The sequence below is a fragment of the Rutidosis leptorrhynchoides genome, chromosome 2 (assembly GCF_046630445.1).
Source record: "Rutidosis leptorrhynchoides isolate AG116_Rl617_1_P2 chromosome 2, CSIRO_AGI_Rlap_v1, whole genome shotgun sequence".
Taxonomy (NCBI): Eukaryota; Viridiplantae; Streptophyta; class Magnoliopsida; order Asterales; family Asteraceae; genus Rutidosis; species Rutidosis leptorrhynchoides.
Window position 1 is genome coordinate 462,584,590 of NC_092334.1, and position 20,537 is coordinate 462,605,126.

Genomic DNA, 20,537 nt, shown 5'->3' on the forward strand with positions numbered 1-20,537 from the left:
TTCTTATTGACAATAAATCTGCTTACGTTTTATTTGATTCGGGTGCGGATAGAAGCTATATGAGTAGAGATTTTTGTGCTAAATTAAGTTGTCCATTGACACCTTTGGATAGTAAATTTTTACTCGAATTAGCAAATGGTAAATTAATTTCAGCAGATAATATATGTCGGAATCGAGAAATTAAACTGGTTAGCGAAACATTTAAGATTGATTTGATACCAGTAGAGTTAGGGAGTTTTGATATGATAATCGGTATGGACTGGTTGAAAGAAGTGAAAGCGGAGATCGTTTGTTACAAAAATGCAATTCGCATTATACGAGAAAAAGGAAAACCCTTAATGGTGTACGGAGAAAAGGGCAACACGAAGCTACATCTTATTAGTAATTTGAATGCACAAAAACTAATAAGAAAAGGTTGCTATGCTGTTCTAGCACACGTCGAGAAAGTACAAACTGAAGAAAAGAGCATCAATGATGTTCCCGTCGCAAAAGAATTTCCTGATGTATTTTCGAAAGAATTATCGGGATTACCCCCACATCGATCCGTTGAATTTCAAATAGATCTTGTACCAGGAGCTGCACCAATAGCTCGTGCTCCTTACAGACTCGCACCCAGCGAGATGAAAGAACTACAAAGCCAATTACAAGAACTTTTAGAGCGTGGTTTCATTCGACCAAGCACATCACCGTGGGGAGCTCCTGTTTTGTTTGTCAAGAAGAAAGATGGTACATTCAGGTTGTGTATCGACTACCGAGAGTTGAACAAACTTACCATCAAGAACCGCTACCCACTACCGAGAATCGATGACTTATTTGATCAACTACAAGGCTCGTCTGTTTATTCAAAGATTGACTGTCATAACCCGTCCTTAACCATAAGAACGAGTTAGATAACGTATGATTTCATTGCGAGGTATTGACCTCTATATGCGACATTTTTAAAAGAACAACTGCATTTATTTTACATTACAAACCATAACTCTTATGTTAATACAAGCTTTAGACAATATAAAGATGATTATCGTTTAGCGATAATCTTAGACTTACAAACTTTACATGTGATGATAACAATACGATTTCTAGCATATTTTACATTACAATTCCTCGGATATGCAGTTTTATTTTTGACACAAATATGCATACTCAAGATCTTGCTTAAATTCAACATGTTGCAGCGGAAGCTTTTAATTATCACCTGAGAATGAACATGCTTAAAACGTCAACATAAAGTTGGTGAGATATAGGTTTAATGCCGGCAGCGATATAAATATAGACCACAAGATTTCATATGTAAACATTTTAATAAAAATATTCTAAGTGGTTGAGCACTTGGTAACCATACTTAACATTTAATCACGTCGCATATTCCCTTTATTATGAAATCTTACTACACCGTACCAAGTGTAGTCACAAAACGAAGTACTGTGCAACCGTTGAATACTGGTCGTCCAGTCCGGTTGGGGTTGTCAGGCCCGATAGATCTATCAACAGGATTCGCGTTTACAATACCGCTGTAAATAACAGTTACCAAGCTACAGGGAAGTATGCCAGTGGTACAACTCAACGTAGAATATATTTTTCAGTTACTTGTGTCCATAACGTAAAACATAAAATACATGTATTCTCATCCCGAAATACTTAGAGTTTAAAAGTGGGACTATATACTCACTTTCGTCTTGAAGATATGTAATTTTGACTTGGTCTCCGATTGATATCACGAACCTATCCATATATAATATATCAATACCTTTTCTTTTTAAACAAACGTCACATATATATACTTATAATGCTTTTAATACTTTTAATAATTCCTTAGTCCGTAGTTAGCAGTCCGATGATAGTAATTCAATTTTAATGGTTCATTTTTAGGTGTTTAATAAACCCCCAATGAAATAAATAAAAAAAACCCCATCGTATATGTATTGGTCGAGATTAATCTTGACCCACGGTACCGGTGTTGTCAAATGACGTGTTGCGTACATAAAGTACCGGTGTTGTCAAATGACGTGTTGCGTACAATCATGGGATCTTATGATTAATCTTCTCGTATTGTTTACCGGTGATCCTGAACCATATAAAATTAAATTATGAGTACATATATATAAAATATCATGTTATTTTAAAAAGATGTGATTTATTTAATTTTCTCCAATTATTTTCGTAGCTAAACTAGTCTTAGATATCCGATCTCGTTTTGGTCATAGTTTCTTCGTTACAACTCCGTTTTCGTTGATTCAACTTGCCACTTCCTTGGATCGAGTCCCTCTTTAAGACTATGAACTGTAAATACCTTAGTTTGTATTCGAAATCACAGGTCATAGGTCAAACTTTAGTGAAACTTATGAAGTTAATCATTTTCCATCATGTAAACAACCTTAAATGATTATTTTTCTAAAAATACTTATACTTTGAGTTAAATCATGAAATTTTTATGTGTTATCATATTCATAGTAAAAATCATTTTTCCAGAAAATAAACCTCCAATTCAAAGTTTAAGATGGTTTTTAATTATCCAACCCAAAACAGCCCCTGGTTGCACTCCGACGTCGTAAATTCAGTTTTTAAGGTGTTCTTTGAAAAACCAAGTTATACCTTGTTAAATTAGCATATATTTATGATATATTACAGGTCTTGAAGTATTTTAAAAGTTAAGTGAGAAGGATCTATTTATTTTGCAAACAAGTTTGAAAACATTCAAACTATGTTCTTGTTGTTAAAATTTTATACCACAAAATAAGATAGCTATATATATATGAATCGAATAAGGTTATGAACAAAGTTACTACCTCAAGTTACTTGGACAAGATTGCTGTAAAAGAGAAGTAAAAATATAGAACCAAAAGAATGATGGAGTTGGATGAAAGATTGGAAGTAAACTTGTGTTCTTGAAAGGATTCTTGAAGTGTTTTTGTAAGGTTTTTCTTATGGTGTTTAAGTGATGTTTTTATGGCTAGATCTTCATGGATACTAGCTGAATGGTTATGGAGTTTCTTAAGAGTGTGTTTTTGGTTAAAGAAATGAGGTAATAAAATTTGAAAATGGAAGATGTATTTAAGGCCATAAAAACATGATTAATGGAAAAACATGGACAAAATTTCATGTTGTATTTTTATGTAATTAGTCATACTAAACATCAAAAGTAGTTACCTTATACATAAGGCATGAACAAGAGAGTTACCTTATACATAAGGCATGAACAAGGGCTGGTTGGTGGTGATTTGATGTGTATATACCAATAGTAAATACGTATAGAAGCTAGGTATGATACGAGTACATATACTCTAGATATACGTATAGAAAATCTTGTGAAAAATGGAATGAGAATTCAAATATAGCTATCTTTTGTGAATATACTTATATTGTTTTATGTATTTAAGTCTTTAAAAGTGATTAAATACATTACATATACGATATATGAATAAACATTATATGTTATAAGTATTCATGTCAAATAACGTTACGTATGGTTATCGTTTTGAAAACTTAAGTTAGTAGTTTCAAAATATACTTATAACTTATTGTTATTAATACAAAATGAGATATTAAAACATCCTTAGATCATGTTAAATATGTATATATACATATATATACACAAACGTATAATTATCATATGTTATATAGTTCGTGATATCATCGGTCAAACTAGACGGTCAAACGTTGTGTAAAACTCATTTCAAAAACATAAGTCTCAACAATTTGGATTGCTTATCATGTTGGTAAGGTTTAATTTATGTAAATATTAATCTTATAAGTATAGAATGATCGAAAAAGTGCGGGTCATTACAGTACCTACCCGTTAAATAAATTTCGTCCCGAAATTTTAAAATTGTACCTATTTTGCGTCATCGAGAAACAAGTGTGGATACTTTTGTTTCATCTGATCCTCTCGTTCCCAAGTAAACTCGGGACCCCTTCGAGCATTCCAACGAACCTTAACGATCGGTATGTTGCTCTGCTTGAGCTGTTTAACTTCACGGTCCATGATTTCGATTGGTTCTTCGACGAATTGTAGTTTCTCGTCGACATGGATTTCTTCAAGAGGAATGGTGAGGTCTTCCTTTGCAAGACACTTTTTAAGGTTCGAGACGTGAAATGTATTATGTACTCCGGCGAGTTGTTGCGGTAACTTGAGTCGATAAGCTACCGGTCCAATGCGTTCGATGATCTTGAACGGGCCTACATATCTTGGGTTCAGTTTACCCCTTTTTCCAAAACGTATTACACCTTTCCATGGTGACACATTTAACATAACCATGTCATCGATCTGAAACTCTAATGGTTTCCTTCGGACATCGGCGTAGCTCTTTTGGCGACTACGGGCTGTTTTCAATCTCTCCTTGATTTGTACTATCTTTTCAGTAGTTTCATGTATGATCTCGGGACCAGTTAATTGTCGATCTCCTACTTCGTTCCAACAGATAGGAGATCTACACTTCCTTCCGTACAATGCTTCGAATGGTGCAGCTTTAATGCTCGCATGATAACTATTATTATACGAGAATTCTGCTAATGGTAGATACTTATCCCATCCGTTTCCAAAATCGATCACACATGCCCTGAGCATGTCTTCAAGAGTCTGAATTGTTCTTTCACTCTGCCCGTCAGTTTGTGGATGATATGCGGTGCTCATATCCAAACGAGTTCCTAGGGCCTCCTGTAGTGATTGGCAGAACTTTGATGTAAATCTACTATCACGATCAGATATAATGGAAATAGGTATTCCATGCCTTGAAACTATTTCCTTTATATATAATCGTAATAATTTCTCCATTCTATCCATTTCCTTTATAGGCAAGAAATGTGCAGATTTGGTAAGACGATCAACAATTACCCAAATGGTGTCGTATCCCCAGGCAGTCTTTGGTAACTTCGTGATGAAATCCATGGTAATACCATCCCATTTCCATTCTGGGATTTCTGGTTGTTGAAGTAATCCTGACGGCTTCTGGTGTTCTGCTTTGACTTTGGAACAAGTTAAACATTCCCCAACATATGTTGCAACGTCTGTCTTCAAATTAGGCCACCAATAATGCGTCTTAAGATCTTGATACATCTTTCCAACTCCAGGATGTATCGAGTATCTTGTCTTATGTGCCTCATTCAATATCAACTTCCTTAATCCACCCAACTTCGGTACCCAAATACGATTTGCAAAATATCGAATTCCATCTTCCCGCATAATGAGTTGTTTCCCATACTTCTTCATTATTTCATTTCCTATGTTTTCTTTAGTAAGAGCTTCTCGTTGAGCCTCTTTGATTTGTGAGTTGAGATTCATGAGAATTTTTATGTTCATTGCTCGTACTCGAATTGGTTCTCGTTCCTTTCTGCTCAGTGCGTCAGCCACCACATTCGCTTTCCCGGGATGATAACGAATTTCACAATCATAGTCATTTATTAACTCGACCCACCTACGTTGCCTCATGTTCAGCTGTTTCTGATCAAAAATATGTTGAAGGCTTTTATGATCAGTAAACACAGTGCATTTAACCCCATACAAGTAGTGTCTCCATATCTTCAATGCAAACACGACTGCTCCCAGTTCTAGATCATGCGTCGTATAATTCCGCTCGTGAATCTTCAATTGTCGGGATGCGTATGCAATAACTTTCTTTCGTTGCATAAGAACACAACCAAAACCTTGTCGCGAAGCGTCACAATATATTTCAAAATCATCGTTCCCTTCTGGTAACGATAAAATAGGCGCCGTAGGTAACTTCTTCTTTAGTAATTGAAATGCACTCTCCTGCTCAGAGGTCCATTCATATTTCTTCCCTTTTTGCGTTAACGCTGTCAACGGCTTAGCTATTCGGGAAAAATCTTGAATAAACCTTCTATAATAACCGGCTAAACCCAAAAATTGGCGTATCTGCGTTGGTGTCTTAGGAGTCTCCCATTTTTCAATGGCCTCAATTTTAGCTGGATCAACCTGAATTCCTTTGCTACTAACAACGTGGCCAAGAAATTGCACTTCTTTCAACCAGAAAGCACACTTAGAAAATTTAGCGTATAGCTGTTCTTTTCTCAACAACTCTAATATTAACCTTAAATGCTGCTCATGCTCTTGCTCACTCTTGGAATAGATAAGAATGTCATCAATGAAAACAATAACAAACTTATCTAAATATGGACTACAAACTCGATTCATGAGGTCCATGAATACAGCTGGCGCATTCGTCAATCCAAACGGCATGACCAAAAATTCATAATGACCGTAACGTGTCCGAAAAGCAGTTTTCGGTATATCTTCTTCTTTGACACGTAATTGATGATAGCCCGATCTTAGGTCAATTTTCGAGTACACACATGATCCTTGGAGTTGATCAAATATGTCGTCAATTCTCGGTAGTGGATACCGATTCTTGATAGTTAACTTATTTAATTCACGATAATCTATACACATTCGGAAAGATCCGTCTTTCTTCTTGACGAATAAAATTGGAGCTCCCCACGGTGAAGTACTTGGTCGTATGAATCCACGATCCAGTAATTCTTTTAACTGACTCTGAAGTTCTTTTAACTCGGACGGTGCAAGTCTATATGGAGCACGGGCAACCGGTGCAGCTCCTGGTACAAGATCTATTTGAAATTCTACAGATCTAAATGGAGGTAATCCCGGCAACTCTTCCGGAAATACTTCAGGAAAATCTCTTGCCACAGGCACGTCATTGATGCACTTCTCTTTTTCTTTCTTTTCGACTTTATTAACATGTGCTAAGATAGCATAACACCCTTTCTTCAAGCACTTTTGAGCTTTCAAATAACTAATGAGTTTTAGCTTTGAGTTACCCTTCTCTCCATAAATCATTACTGGCGTTTTATTCTTACGAGGAATGCGAATTGCCTTCTTGGCGCACACAACTTCAGCTCCTATTTTGGACATCCAGTCCATGCCGACTATTACATCAAAACTTCCTAATTCTACGGGTATCAAATCAATCTTAAATGTTTCTCCGGCTAAATTTATTTTACAATCACGGCAAATTTTATCGGCTTTAATTAGTTTACCATTAGCTAACTCAATCATGTACTTAGCATCTAGAGGTAATGATGAACAATTCAATTTAGCGTGAAAGTCTCTACACACGTAACTTCTATCAGCACCAGTATCAAATATAATAGATGCGGATAAGTTATTAATGGTAAACGTACCCGTAACAAGCTCCGGGTCTTCACACACCTCTCTAGCATTAATAACAAATGCTCTCCCTCGTGCAGGTCCGATATTCTTCTCTAGATTCGGGCACTGGCTCTTATAATGACCCTGTTTCCCACATCCATAACAAGTAACAGTAGCCAAAGCAGTTCTATTTGCATTAGTGGCAGGAGTCTTGGTACCATTTGTATTTGTAACGAGAGCCCTACAATCTTCAGCAAGATGACCCTTTCGATTACATTTGTTGCATACCACATTACAGTAACCAGAGTGATGTTTGTGGCATCGGTTGCATAAAGGATTTTGTCCTTTATAACCAAAGCTTAAACCACTACCCGCACCTTGCGTGATTTCTTGTTTCTTAAAAGATTGTTGTTGGTTACCTCGATCATAATTTCCATTCCACTTTCTTTTGTTACCTGATACCTTCACATCAGTATTGGATACTTTCTTATCCATGATGACCTGATCCATTAGCTCGTTTGCCATGGTTATAGCTTCATGAATTGTCTTAGGTTTCGATTCTGTAACATTTGCCTTGACCTTTTTGGGCAAACCATCTTTGTACATTTCAATCTTCCGTTCTTCGGTTGGAACCAATTCAGGACATAGCAAAACTAATTCCATGAATCGCTGATTGTAGTTGGTGATTTCAGTACCAACAACCTTCAGGCTTCGTAATTCATCTTCCAACTTCCTAACCTCGTTCCTTGGACAATACTCGTTGATTAACATTGTTTTGAATTCTTCCCAAGGAGTATCATAAGCTACATCTCCTCCTACAGCCTTCACATAATTTTTCCACCACGTGAGTGCACTATCTTGTAAAGTGCATGATGCATACTTGGTCATGTCCTTTTCAACACAACCACTTATTTTAAACACAGTCTCCATCTTTTCTATCCACCGGGTTAAACCGATCGGTCCTTTCGTTCCACTGAATGATGAGGGCTTGCAAGCTTGAAAAGTTTTGTAAGTGCACCCCACACGAGGATTTGGGTTAACTGCAGCACCTCTTGCAGCCTCGACCCATAACATTCTGTCGTTCACTCGCTGATTGATGAGTTCCTGGATTTCTTGTTCCGTCATTCGGTTCAATCGCGCCATAATCTTCAATAAGAATGAAAAAAAATAATTATTCACATGGAATATTATAGATGTAGTATGTATTTACAGTACATCGTAGCTTATTAATAATATGAACCAGTTATTATTATAAAAGCCTTTTCTTCTTATTAGCATTTTATAATTATATCTAGGGTAGTACCTACCCGTTAAAGTTCATACTTAATAGCTTAGTACGAAAATCATTTACTACCACCCAAATAATACTTAACCATGGAAAATTATTGCATTTCACACTTCACTATTTTACATATGCTTATCTTACATCGAACATTAAGAAAACCACACTAATAATATTATACAAAACATTATATGATCCCATGGTTTAATACGGCAGCGCATCGTTTGGTCTATTTTCTAGGACGTTTAGGTTCAAAGAATCGCTTAACGCTTATCCTGGCTGTCTGCCTATATTTTGGCTGTGGGACTGAAGAACTGGATGCCAGGATAGAACGAATAGGAATAGCGGGAATAGGGGTGGTAGTGTCTAGTGGAGTTGGTGCCACATCATCCTTACTAAACTCGGGATTTGAATTTTCTAATTCATTAGCCTTTCGTTTCTTTCCTAGTTCGAACTTGTCTTTTGTAATTTCCTGTATTTCTTCCTCGGGTTCACTTTCCTCATCGGGTTCACTTTCCTCCTCGGGTTCACTTTCCGGGTTCTTTATTGTTGGTTCATCCGGAATTTGTGAGTCTTCCCCAAAGATATTATTTTCGTCATCGGATAGGTTAATGACTGAAACACCATCTGAAGATTCTGATTCGGAGTCGCTGAATGTGATAATAAGTTTTGAGCCCGACATCTATCACACAACAACTAACCCATTAGTACTACATAATATTTACATATAAATTTTAACCAACAATGATAAGCAATGGTTGTTAAATCAGACCCGGTCAAAGTCCAGACTTACTAATGTATCCTAACGACTTATCAGTTAGACACACTAATGCAAACCTGGTTCGCTAAGACCACCGCTCTGATACCACATGTCATAACCCGTCCTTAACCATAAGAACGAGTTAGATAACGTATGATTTCATTGCGAGGTATTGACCTCTATATGCGACATTTTTAAAAGAACAACTGCATTTATTTTACATTACAAACCATAACTCTTATGTTAATACAAGCTTTAGACAATATAAAGATGATTATCGTTTAGCGATAATCTTAGACTTACAAACTTTACATGTGATGATAACAATACGATTTCTAGCATATTTTACATTACAATTCCTCGGATATGCAGTTTTATTTTTGACACAAATATGCATACTCAAGATCTTGCTTAAATTCAACATGTTGCAGCGGAAGCTTCTAATTATCACCTGAGAATGAACATGCTTAAAACGTCAACATAAAGTTGGTGAGATATAGGTTTAATGCCGGCAGCGATATAAATATAGACCACAAGATTTCATATGTAAACATTTTAATAAAAATATTCTAAGTGGTTGAGCACTTGGTAACCATACTTAACATTTAATCACGTCGCATATTCCCTTTATTATGAAATCTTACTACACCGTACCAAGTGTAGTCACAAAACGAAGTACTGTGCAACCGTTGAATACTGGTCGTCCAGTCCGGTTGGGGTTGTCAGGCCCGATAGATCTATCAACAGGATTCGCGTTTACAATACCGCTGTAAATAACAGTTACCAAGCTACAGGGAAGTATGCCAGTGGTACAACTCAACGTAGAATATATTTTTCAGTTACTTGTGTCCATAACGTAAAACATAAAATACATGTATTCTCATCCCGAAATACTTAGAGTTTAAAAGTGGGACTATATACTCACTTTCGTCTTGAAGATATGTAATTTTGACTTGGTCTCCGATTGATATCACGAACCTATCCATATATAATATATCAATACCTTTTCTTTTTAAACAAACGTCACATATATATACTTATAATGCTTTTAATACTTTTAATAATTCCTTAGTCCGTAGTTAGCAGTCCGATGATAGTAATTCAATTTTAATGGTTCATTTTTAGGTGTTTAATAAACCCCCAATGAAATAAATAAAAAAAACCCCATCGTATATGTATTGGTCGAGATTAATCTTGACCCACGGTACCGGTGTTGTCAAATGACGTGTTGCGTACATAAAGTACCGGTGTTGTCAAATGACGTGTTGCGTACAATCATGGGATCTTATGATTAATCTTCTCGTATTGTTTACGGGTGATCCTGAACCATATAAAATTAAATTATGAGTACATATATATAAAATATCATGTTATTTTAAAAAGATGTGATTTATTTAATTTTCTCCAATTATTTTCGTAGCTAAACTAGTCTTAGATATCCGATCTCGTTTTGGTCATAGTTTCTTCGTTACAACTCCGTTTTTGTTGATTCAACTTGCCACTTCCTTGGATCGAGTCCCTCTTTAAGACTATAAACTGTAAATACCTTAGTTTGTATTCAAAATCACAGGTCATAGGTCAAACTTTAGTGAAACTTATGAAGTTAATCATTTTCCATCATGTAAACAACCTTAAATGATTATTTTTCTAAAAATACTTATACTTTGAGTTAAATCAGGAAATTTTTATGTGTTATCATATTCATAGTAAAAATCATTTTTCCAGAAAATAAACCTCCAATTCAAAGTTTAAGATGGTTTTTAATTATCCAACCCAAAACAGCCCCCGGTTGCACTCCGACGTCGTAAATTCAGTTTTTAAGGTGTTCTTTGAAAAACCAAGTTATACCTTGTTAAATTAGCATATATTTATGATACATTACAGGTCTTGAAGTATTTTAAAAGTTAAGTGAGAAGGATCTATTTAGTTTGCAAACAAGTTTGAAAACATTCAAACTATGTTCTTGTTGTTAAAATTTTATACCACAAAATAAGATAGCTATATATATATGAATCGAATAAGGTTATGAACAAAGTTACTACCTCAAGTTACTTGGACAAGATTTCTGTAAAAGAGAAGTAAAAATATAGAACCAAAAGAATGATGGAGTTGGATGAAAGATTGGAAGTAAACTTGTGTTCTTGAAAGGATTCTTGAAGTGTTTTTGTAAGGTTTTTCTTATGGTGTTTAAGTGATGTTTTTATGGCTAGATCTTCATGGATACTAGCTGAATGGTTATGGAGTTTCTTAAGAGTGTGTTTTTGGTTAAAGAAATGAGGTAATAAAATTTGAAAATGGAAGATGTATTTAAGGCCATAAAAACATGATTAATGGAAAAACATGGACAAAATTTCATGTTGTATTTTTATGTAATTAGTCATACTAAACATCAAAAGTAGTTACCTTATACATAAGGCATGAACGAGAGAGTTACCTTATACATAAGGCATGAACAAGGGCTGGTTGGTGGTGATTTGATGTGTATATACCAATAGTAAATACGTATAGAAGCTAGGTATGATACGAGTACATATACTCTAGATATACGTATAGAAAATCTTGTGAAAAATGGAATGAGAATTCAAATATAGCTATCTTTTGTGAATATACTTATATTGTTTTATGTATTTAAGTCTTTAAAAGTGATTAAATACATTACATATACGATATATGTATAAACATTATATGTTATAAGTATTTATGTCAAATAACGTTACGTATGGTTATCGTTTTGAAAACTTAAGTTAGTAGTTTCAAAATATACTTACAACTTATTGTTATTAATACAAAATGAGATATTAAAACATCCTTAGATCATGTTAAATATGTATATATACATATATATACACAAACGTATAATTATCATATGTTATATAGTTCGTGATATCATCGGTCAAACTAGACGGTCAAACGTTGTGTAAAACTCATTTCAAAAACATAAGTCTCAACAATTTGGATTGCTTATCATGTTGGTAAGGTTTAATTTATGTAAATATTAATCTTATAAGTATAGAACGATCGAAAAAGTGCGGGTCATTACATTGACTTACGTTCCGGGTATCATCAAATGCGGGTGAAAGAAGATGATATTCCAAAGACTGCTTTCAGAACACGTTACGGTCATTACGAGTTTATGGTCATGCCGTTTTGGTTTAACTAATGCACCAGCTGTGTTCATGGACCTTATGAACCGAGTGTGTGGACCATACCTTGACAAGTTTGTCATTGTTTTCATTGATGACATACTTATTTACTCAAAGAATGACCAAGAACACGGTGAACATTTGAGAAAGGTGTTAGAAGTATTGAGGAAGGAAGAATTGTACGCTAAGTTTTCAAAGTGTGCATTTTGGTTGGAAGAAGTTCAATTCCTCGGTCACATAGTGAACAAAGAAGGTATTAAGGTAGATCCGGCAAAGATAGAAACTGTTGAAAAGTGGGAAACCCCGAAAACTCCGAAACACATACGTCAGTTTTTAGGACTAGCTGGTTACTACAGAAGGTTCATCCAAGACTTTTCCAGAATAGAAAAACCCTTGACTGCATTAACGCATAAAGGGAAGAAATTTGAATGGAATGATGAACAAGAGAAAGTGTTTCAGTTATTGAAGAAAAAGCTAACTACGGCACCTATATTGTCATTGCCTGAAGGGAATAATGATTTTGTGATTTATTGTGATGCATCAAAGCAAGGTCTCGGTTGTGTATTAATGCAACGAACGAAGGTGATTGCTTATGCGTCTAGACAATTGAAGATTCACGAACAAAATTATACGACGCATGATTTGGAATTAGGCGCGGTTGTTTTTGCATTAAAGACTTGGAGGCACTACTTATATGGGGTCAAAAGTATTATATATACCGACCACAAAAGTCTTCAACACATATTTAATCAGAAACAACTGAATATGAGGCAGCGTAGGTGGATTGAATTATTGAATGATTACGACTTTGAGATTCGTTACCACCCGGGGTAGGCAAATGTGGTAGCCGATGCCTTGAGCAGGAAGGACAGAGAACCCATTCGAGTAAAATCTATGAATATAATGATTCATAATAACATTACTACTCAAATAAAGGAGGCGCAACAAGGAGTTTTAAAAAAGGGAAATTTAAAGGATGAAATACCCAAAGGATTGGAGAAGCATCTTAATATTCGGGAAGACGGAACCCGGTATAGGGCTGAAAGGATTTGGGTACCAAAATTTGGAGATATGAGAGAAATGGTACTTAGAGAAGCTCATAAAACCAGATACTCAATACATCCTGGAACGGGGAAGATGTACAAGGATCTCAAGAAACATTTTTGGTGGCCGGGTATGAAAGCCGATGTTGCTAAATACATAGGAGAATGTTTGACGTGTTCTAAGGTCAAAGCTGAGCATCAGAAACCATCAGGTCTACTTCAATAACCCGAAATCCCAGAATGGAAATGGGAAAACATTACCATGGATTTCATCACTAAATTGCCAAGGACTGCAAGTGGTTTTGATACTATTTGGGTAATAGTTGATCGTCTCACCAAATCAGCACACTTCCTGCCAATAAGAGAAGATGACAAGATGGAGAAGTTAGCACGACTGTATTTGAAGGAAGTCGTCTCCAGACATGGAATACCAATCTCTATTATCTCTGATAGGGATGGCAGATTTATTTCAAGATTCTGGCAGACATTACAGCAAGCATTAGGAACTCGTCTAGACATGAGTACTGCCTATCATCCACAAACTGATGGACAGAGTGAAAGGACGATACAAACGCTTGAAGACATGCTACGAGCATGTGTTATTGATTTCGGAAACAGTTGGGATCGACATCTACCGTTAGCAGAATTTTCCTACAACAACAGCTACCATTCAAGCATTGAGATGGTGCCGTTTGAAGCACTTTATGGTAGAAAGTGTAGGTCTCCAATTTGTTGGAGTGAAGTGGGGGATAGACAGATTACGGGTCCGGAGATTATACAAGAAACTACCGAGAAGATCATCCAAATTCAACAACGGTTGAAAACCCGCCCAAAGTCGACAAAAGAGCTACGCTGACATTAAAAGAAAAGATATAGAATTTGAAATTGGAGAGATGGTCATGCTTAAAGTTGCACCTTGGAAAGGCGTTGTTCGATTTGGTAAACGAGGGAAATTAAATCCAAGGTATATTGGACCATTCAAGATTATTGATCGTGTCGGACCAGTAGCTTACCGACTTGAGTTACCTCAACAACTCGAGGCTGTACATAACACTTTCCACGTCTCAAATTTGAAGAAATGTTTTGCTAAAGAAGATCTCACTATTCCGTTAGATGAAATCCAAATCAACAAAAAACTTCAATTCATCGAAGAACCCGTCGAAATAATGGATCGTGAGGTTAAAAGACTTAAGCAAAACAAGATACCAATTGTTAAGGTTCGATGGAATGCTCGTAGAGGACCCGAGTTCACCTGGGAGCGTGAAGATCAGATGAAGAAGAAATACCCGCATCTATTTCCAGAAGATTCGTCAACACCTTCAACAGCTTAAAATTTCGGGACGAAATTTATTTAACGGGTAGGTACTGTAGTGACCCGAACTTTTCCATGTTTATATATATTAATTGAGATTGATATTTACATGATTAAATGTTTCCAACATGTTAAGCAATCAAACTTGTTAAGACTTGATTAATTGAAATATGTTTCATATAGACAATTGACCACCCAAGTTGACCGGTTATTCACGAACGTTAAAAATTGTAAAAACTATATGATGACATATATATGGATATATATAGTTAACATGATACTATGATAAGTAAACATATCATTAAGTATATTAACAATGAACTACATATGTAAAAACAAGACTACTAACTTAATGATTTTTAAACGAGACATATATGTAACGATTATCGTTGTAAAGACATTTAATGTATATATATCATATTAAGAGATATTCATACATGATAATATCATGATAATATAATAATTGAAAATCTCATTTGATATTATAAACATTGGGTTAACAACATTTAACAAGATCGTTAACCTAAAGGTTTCAAAACAACACTTACATGTAACGACTAACGATGACTTAACGACTCAGTTAAAATGTATATACATGTAGTGTTTTAATATGTATTTATACACTTTTGAAAGACTTCAATACACTTATCAAAATACTTCTACTTAACAAAAATTCTTACAATTACATCCTCATTCAGTTTCATCAACAATTCTACTCGTATGCACCCATATTCGTACTCGTACAATACACAGCTTTTAGATGTATGTACTATTGGTATATACACTCAAATGATCAGCTCTTAGCAGCCCATTTGAGTCACCTAACACATGTGGGAACCATCATTTGGCAACTAGCATGAAATATCTCATAAAATTACAAAAATATGAGTAATCATTCATGACTTATTTACATGAAAACAAAATTACATATCCTTTATATCTAATCCATACACCAATGACCAAAAACACCTACAAACACTTTCATTCTTCAATTTTCTTCATCTAATTGATCTCTCTCAAGTTCTATCTTCAAGTTCTAAGTGTTCTTCATAAATTCCAAAAGTTCTAGTTACATAAAATCAAGAATACTTTCAAGTTTGCTAGCTCACTTCCAATCTTGTAAGGTGATCATCCAACCTCAAGAAATCCTTGTTTCTTATAGTAGGTTATCATTCTAATACAAGGTAATAATCATATTCAAACTTTGGTTCAATTTCTATAAATATAACAATCTTATTTCAAGTGATGATCTTACTTGAACTTGTTTTCGTGTCATGATTCTGCTTCAAGAACTTCGAGCCATCCAAGGATCCGTTGAAGCTAGATCTATTTTTCTCTTTTCCAGTAGGTTTATCCAAGGAACTTAAGGTAGTAATGATATTCATAACATCATTCGATTCATACATATAAAGCTATCTTATTCGAAGGTTTAAACTTGTAATCACTAGAACATAGTTTAGTTAATTCTAAACTTGTTCGCAAACAAAAGTTAATCCTTCTAACTTGACTTTTAAAATCAACTAAACACATGTTCTATATCTATATGATATGCTAACTTAATGATATAAAACTTGGAAACACGAAAAACACCGTAAAACCGGATTTACGCCGTCGTAGTAACACCGCGGGCTGTTTTGGGTTAGTTAATTAAAAACTATGATAAACTTTGATTTAAAAGTTGTTATTCTGAGAAAATGATTTTTATTATGAACATGAAACTATATCCAAAAATTATGGTTAAACTCAAAGTGGAAGTATGTTTTCTAAAATGGTCATCTAGACGTCGTTCTTTCGACTGAAATGACTACCTTTACAAAAACAACTTGTAACTTATTTTTCCGACTATAAACCTATACTTTTTCTGTTTAGATTCATAAAATAGAGTTCAATATGAAACCATAGCAATTTGATTCACTCAAAACGGATTTAAAATGAAGAAGTTATGGGTAAAACAAGATTGGATAATTTTTCTCATTTTAGCTACGTAAAAATTGGTAACAAATCTATTCCAACCATAACTTAATCAACTTGTATTGTATATTATGTAATCTTGAGATACCATAGACACGTATACAATGTTTTGACCTATCTTGTCGACACATCTATATATATTTCGGAACAACCATAGACACTCTATATGTGAATGTTGGAGTTAGCTATACAGGGTTGAGGTTGATTCCAAAATATATATAGTTTGAGTTGTGATCAATACTGAGATACGTATACACTGGGTCGTGGATTGATTCAAGATAATATTTATCGATTTATTTCTGTACATCTAACTGTGGACAACTAGTTGTAGGTTACTAACGAGGACAGCTGACTTAATAAACTTAAAACATCAAAATATATTAAAAGTGTTGTAAATATATTTTTTTGAACATACTTTGATATACATGTATATATTGTTATAGGTTCGTGAATCAACCAGTGGCCAAGTCTTACTTCCCGACGAAGTAAAAATCTGTGAAAGTGAGTTATAGTCCCACTTTTAAAATCTAATATTTTTGGGATGAGAATACATGCAGGTTTTATAAATGATTTACAAAATAGACACAAGTACGTGAAACTACATTCTATGGTTGAATTATCGAAATCGAATATGCCCCTTTTTATTAAGTCTGGTAATCTAAGAATTAGGGAACAGACACCCTAATTGACGCGAATCCTAAAGATAGATCTATCGGGCCCAACAAGCCCCATCCAAAGTACCGGATGCTTTAGTACTTCAAAATTTATATCATATCCGAAGGGTGTCCCGAAATGATGGGGATATTCTTATATATGCATCTTGTTAATGTCGGTTACCAGGTGTTCACCATATGAATGATTTTTATCTCTATGTATGGGATGTGTATTGAAATATGAAATCTTGTGGTCTATTGTTACGATTTGATATATATAGGTTAAACCTATAACTCACCAACATTTTTGTTGACGTTTAAAGCATGTTTATTCTCAGGTGAATATTAAGAGCTTCCGCTGTTGCATACTAAAATAAGGACAAGATTCGGAGTCCATGTTTGTATGATATTGTGTAAAAACTGCATTCAAGAAACTGATTTCGATGTAACATATTTGTATTGTAAACCATTATGTAATGGTCGTGTGTAAACATGATATTTTAGATTATCATTATTTGATAATCTACGTAAAGCTTTTTAAACCTTTATTTATGAAATAAAGGTTATGGTTTGTTTTAAAAATGAATGCAGTCTTTGAAAAACGTCTCATATAGAGGTCAAAACCTCGCAACGAAATCAATTAATATGGAACGTTTTTAATCAATAAGAACGAGACATTTCAGGGTACCTGTAACACCCTAGGCAAATCCCACATCGCCCACATACATGAGTGATCATGGGATTATAAGGTAATACCCACGCTTAAATGGCACAACGCGTTTTTGGATCACAGGCTGAGTAAAAGTGCGAGTACATTATGGTTAAGCGTGCTCGGGCGAGAGCACTACCAGGATGGGTGACCTCCTGGGAAAGTGCTTATCGTGTGTAGTCGCCAAGAAAAAGCCGTGTGCCTGCGGGCAAAGCGGACAATATTGTGGTCATGTTAAGCTGGGGTGTTACAGAATGGTATCAGAGTCACTCATGTGCCGTTGGGGGTGGTGGGGCAAACCTCATCGAGGACGATGAGTCCCTGAGGGGGGGTGAATGTAACACCCTAGGCAAATCCCACATCGCCCACATACATGAGTGATCATGGGATTATAAGGTAATACCCACGCTTAAATGGCACAACGCGTTTTGGGATCACAGGCTGAGTAAAAGTGCGAGTACGTTATGGTTAATCGTGCTCGGGCGAGAGCACTACCAGGATGGGTGACCTCCTGGGAAAGTGCTTATCGTGTGTGGTCGCCAAGAAAAAGCTGTGCGCCTGCGGGCAAAGCGGACAATATTGTGGTCATGTTAAGCTGGGGTGTTACAGTACCATAGTTTGAACATTTGAAATGCCATGAATAACTTTCATCGTTAAACAAAGCAAGACACGAGATTTAAGCAATCGTTGAACATTATATCACCATCATATCATACAAATAATAATATGCAAACCAACCAAACTGAAATAATATATATTACATCGAGATAAGAACCTTGGAGCCTTAACCGACATTTAAATGAACACCTAGTCTACATCCAAGACAGGCGCAAATTCACTATTCCTGATTGTCACAAAACACTAAAAATTTCAAACAACTAACTGATACTCTTTATTTCTTTCCGTTAACTAATATAAGAAACGTGAAATCAAATGATTCAAACTCAACAGCTCAAAAAACTAATAACAATGAAATTGAATAGTGAAACTCACTTTTTTTAGCATAAGTTTTGGTGACCATTAACTTTGCTTTGCCTTAGTTTTCACTTCATCTGAATCTGAGTTGCTAGCATTGTAACCTATTAAAATATTAACAAAACCATATTAAGTGATCATAACAGCAGTCACTAAATGGCATATCAATCTATTCAACTTAACTTAATTATTCAATAATAATAGACACGTACACGTGCAATATACCAGTTAAAAACGTAAAATGGAAAAAAGAAACAGCAGCCCTAAAACGATAGTTTTGAAAAATGAAACAGGAACCCTAAAGGTCCTATAAAAAACAACTGAAAATTAAATAACACTGAGTAGTTACTCAGAAAAGTACCTGCAATTGGATGATGAAAAAAGGCTATCAATCCATGATTCGCCGATTCCGTCTTTGATATAAAAAGTACCTGCCGTAATTCAGATTATTAAACGTATCAAAATTGTTGTTCAAAATTGTACCTGCCGTAATCAGATTAGTAAACGTATCAAAATTGTTGTTCAAAATCGTCGATTCCTTCTTTGATATTAAAAGATGAAATCAACGTATCAGAAATCGCTTGAGATACAGCCCTAATGCGTGTGTTTGAACTGAGGATCCGAATAGAAGGATTTTAGGTACGCGTTCTTTTTTTAAAAGGGTATTAAGGGTATAATCTTAATTAAGAAAGACTTATTGAGTTATAATCAGATCAATGGTTTAGAGGTAAGGGTAGTGATTGTCATTTGTGTGATCTAATGGTTTAGATTTAAAATTCTTTAAAATGATATCTCAATTAAGCTTTTCTTATAATGTATAGTGTAGAAGTGTAGATGTAGATGTAGAAGTGTTGATTTGACCAAAGAAAAGTCAATCATAACCCGATGAAGTTTAACATAAGACTAAGAAAATCATGATGTGTGGCTATCTGTTGTCAATATACAAAACTCACTTCCACCAAAAGGGTGCTAGTCCCACAATAATTCATTATATTTGATTTGATGCGATGACCTAAGCTTAAAGTGATTTCTCTATAGTTTGATCAACAAATTTGGTACAGAAGTATTTAATTATAACAAATCCCCAAATACAACTAACATGTAATGATTCAAACCAAGCGATTAACCAAGTACTTATATATCAAAAATAAAAACATTTAGTTACCTGAAAGCTTATTTTGAGGCACTAAGGCACCGATTCCACTGCCATCTAGGTTTTGCCATGTATAGCGTGACGATTTTCGTATAGCGTGACGATCTCGATACTGAATTCACAAACACATAAGGAAATTTGCACTTAAGGTATTGGCATATTTTGTATTGGTTAAGGATCTAACTCTTCATACATACCATCTTCCAATACCAAATTAATAAGAAATTAGGATTTAGTTTCCAAAGTTGACTTTAAATGATTACTTTTTGAAGATGAAAACCATAACCCTGAAAATAATGAACACCTTTTGCAACAACATCTTTTTAATGAATGTGTGCTCCATTTGAAATTCAGCTGCATATATTTCAGTGGCATACATCAAAATAATAGCCTAATAAGATTTCACCTTTGCACAT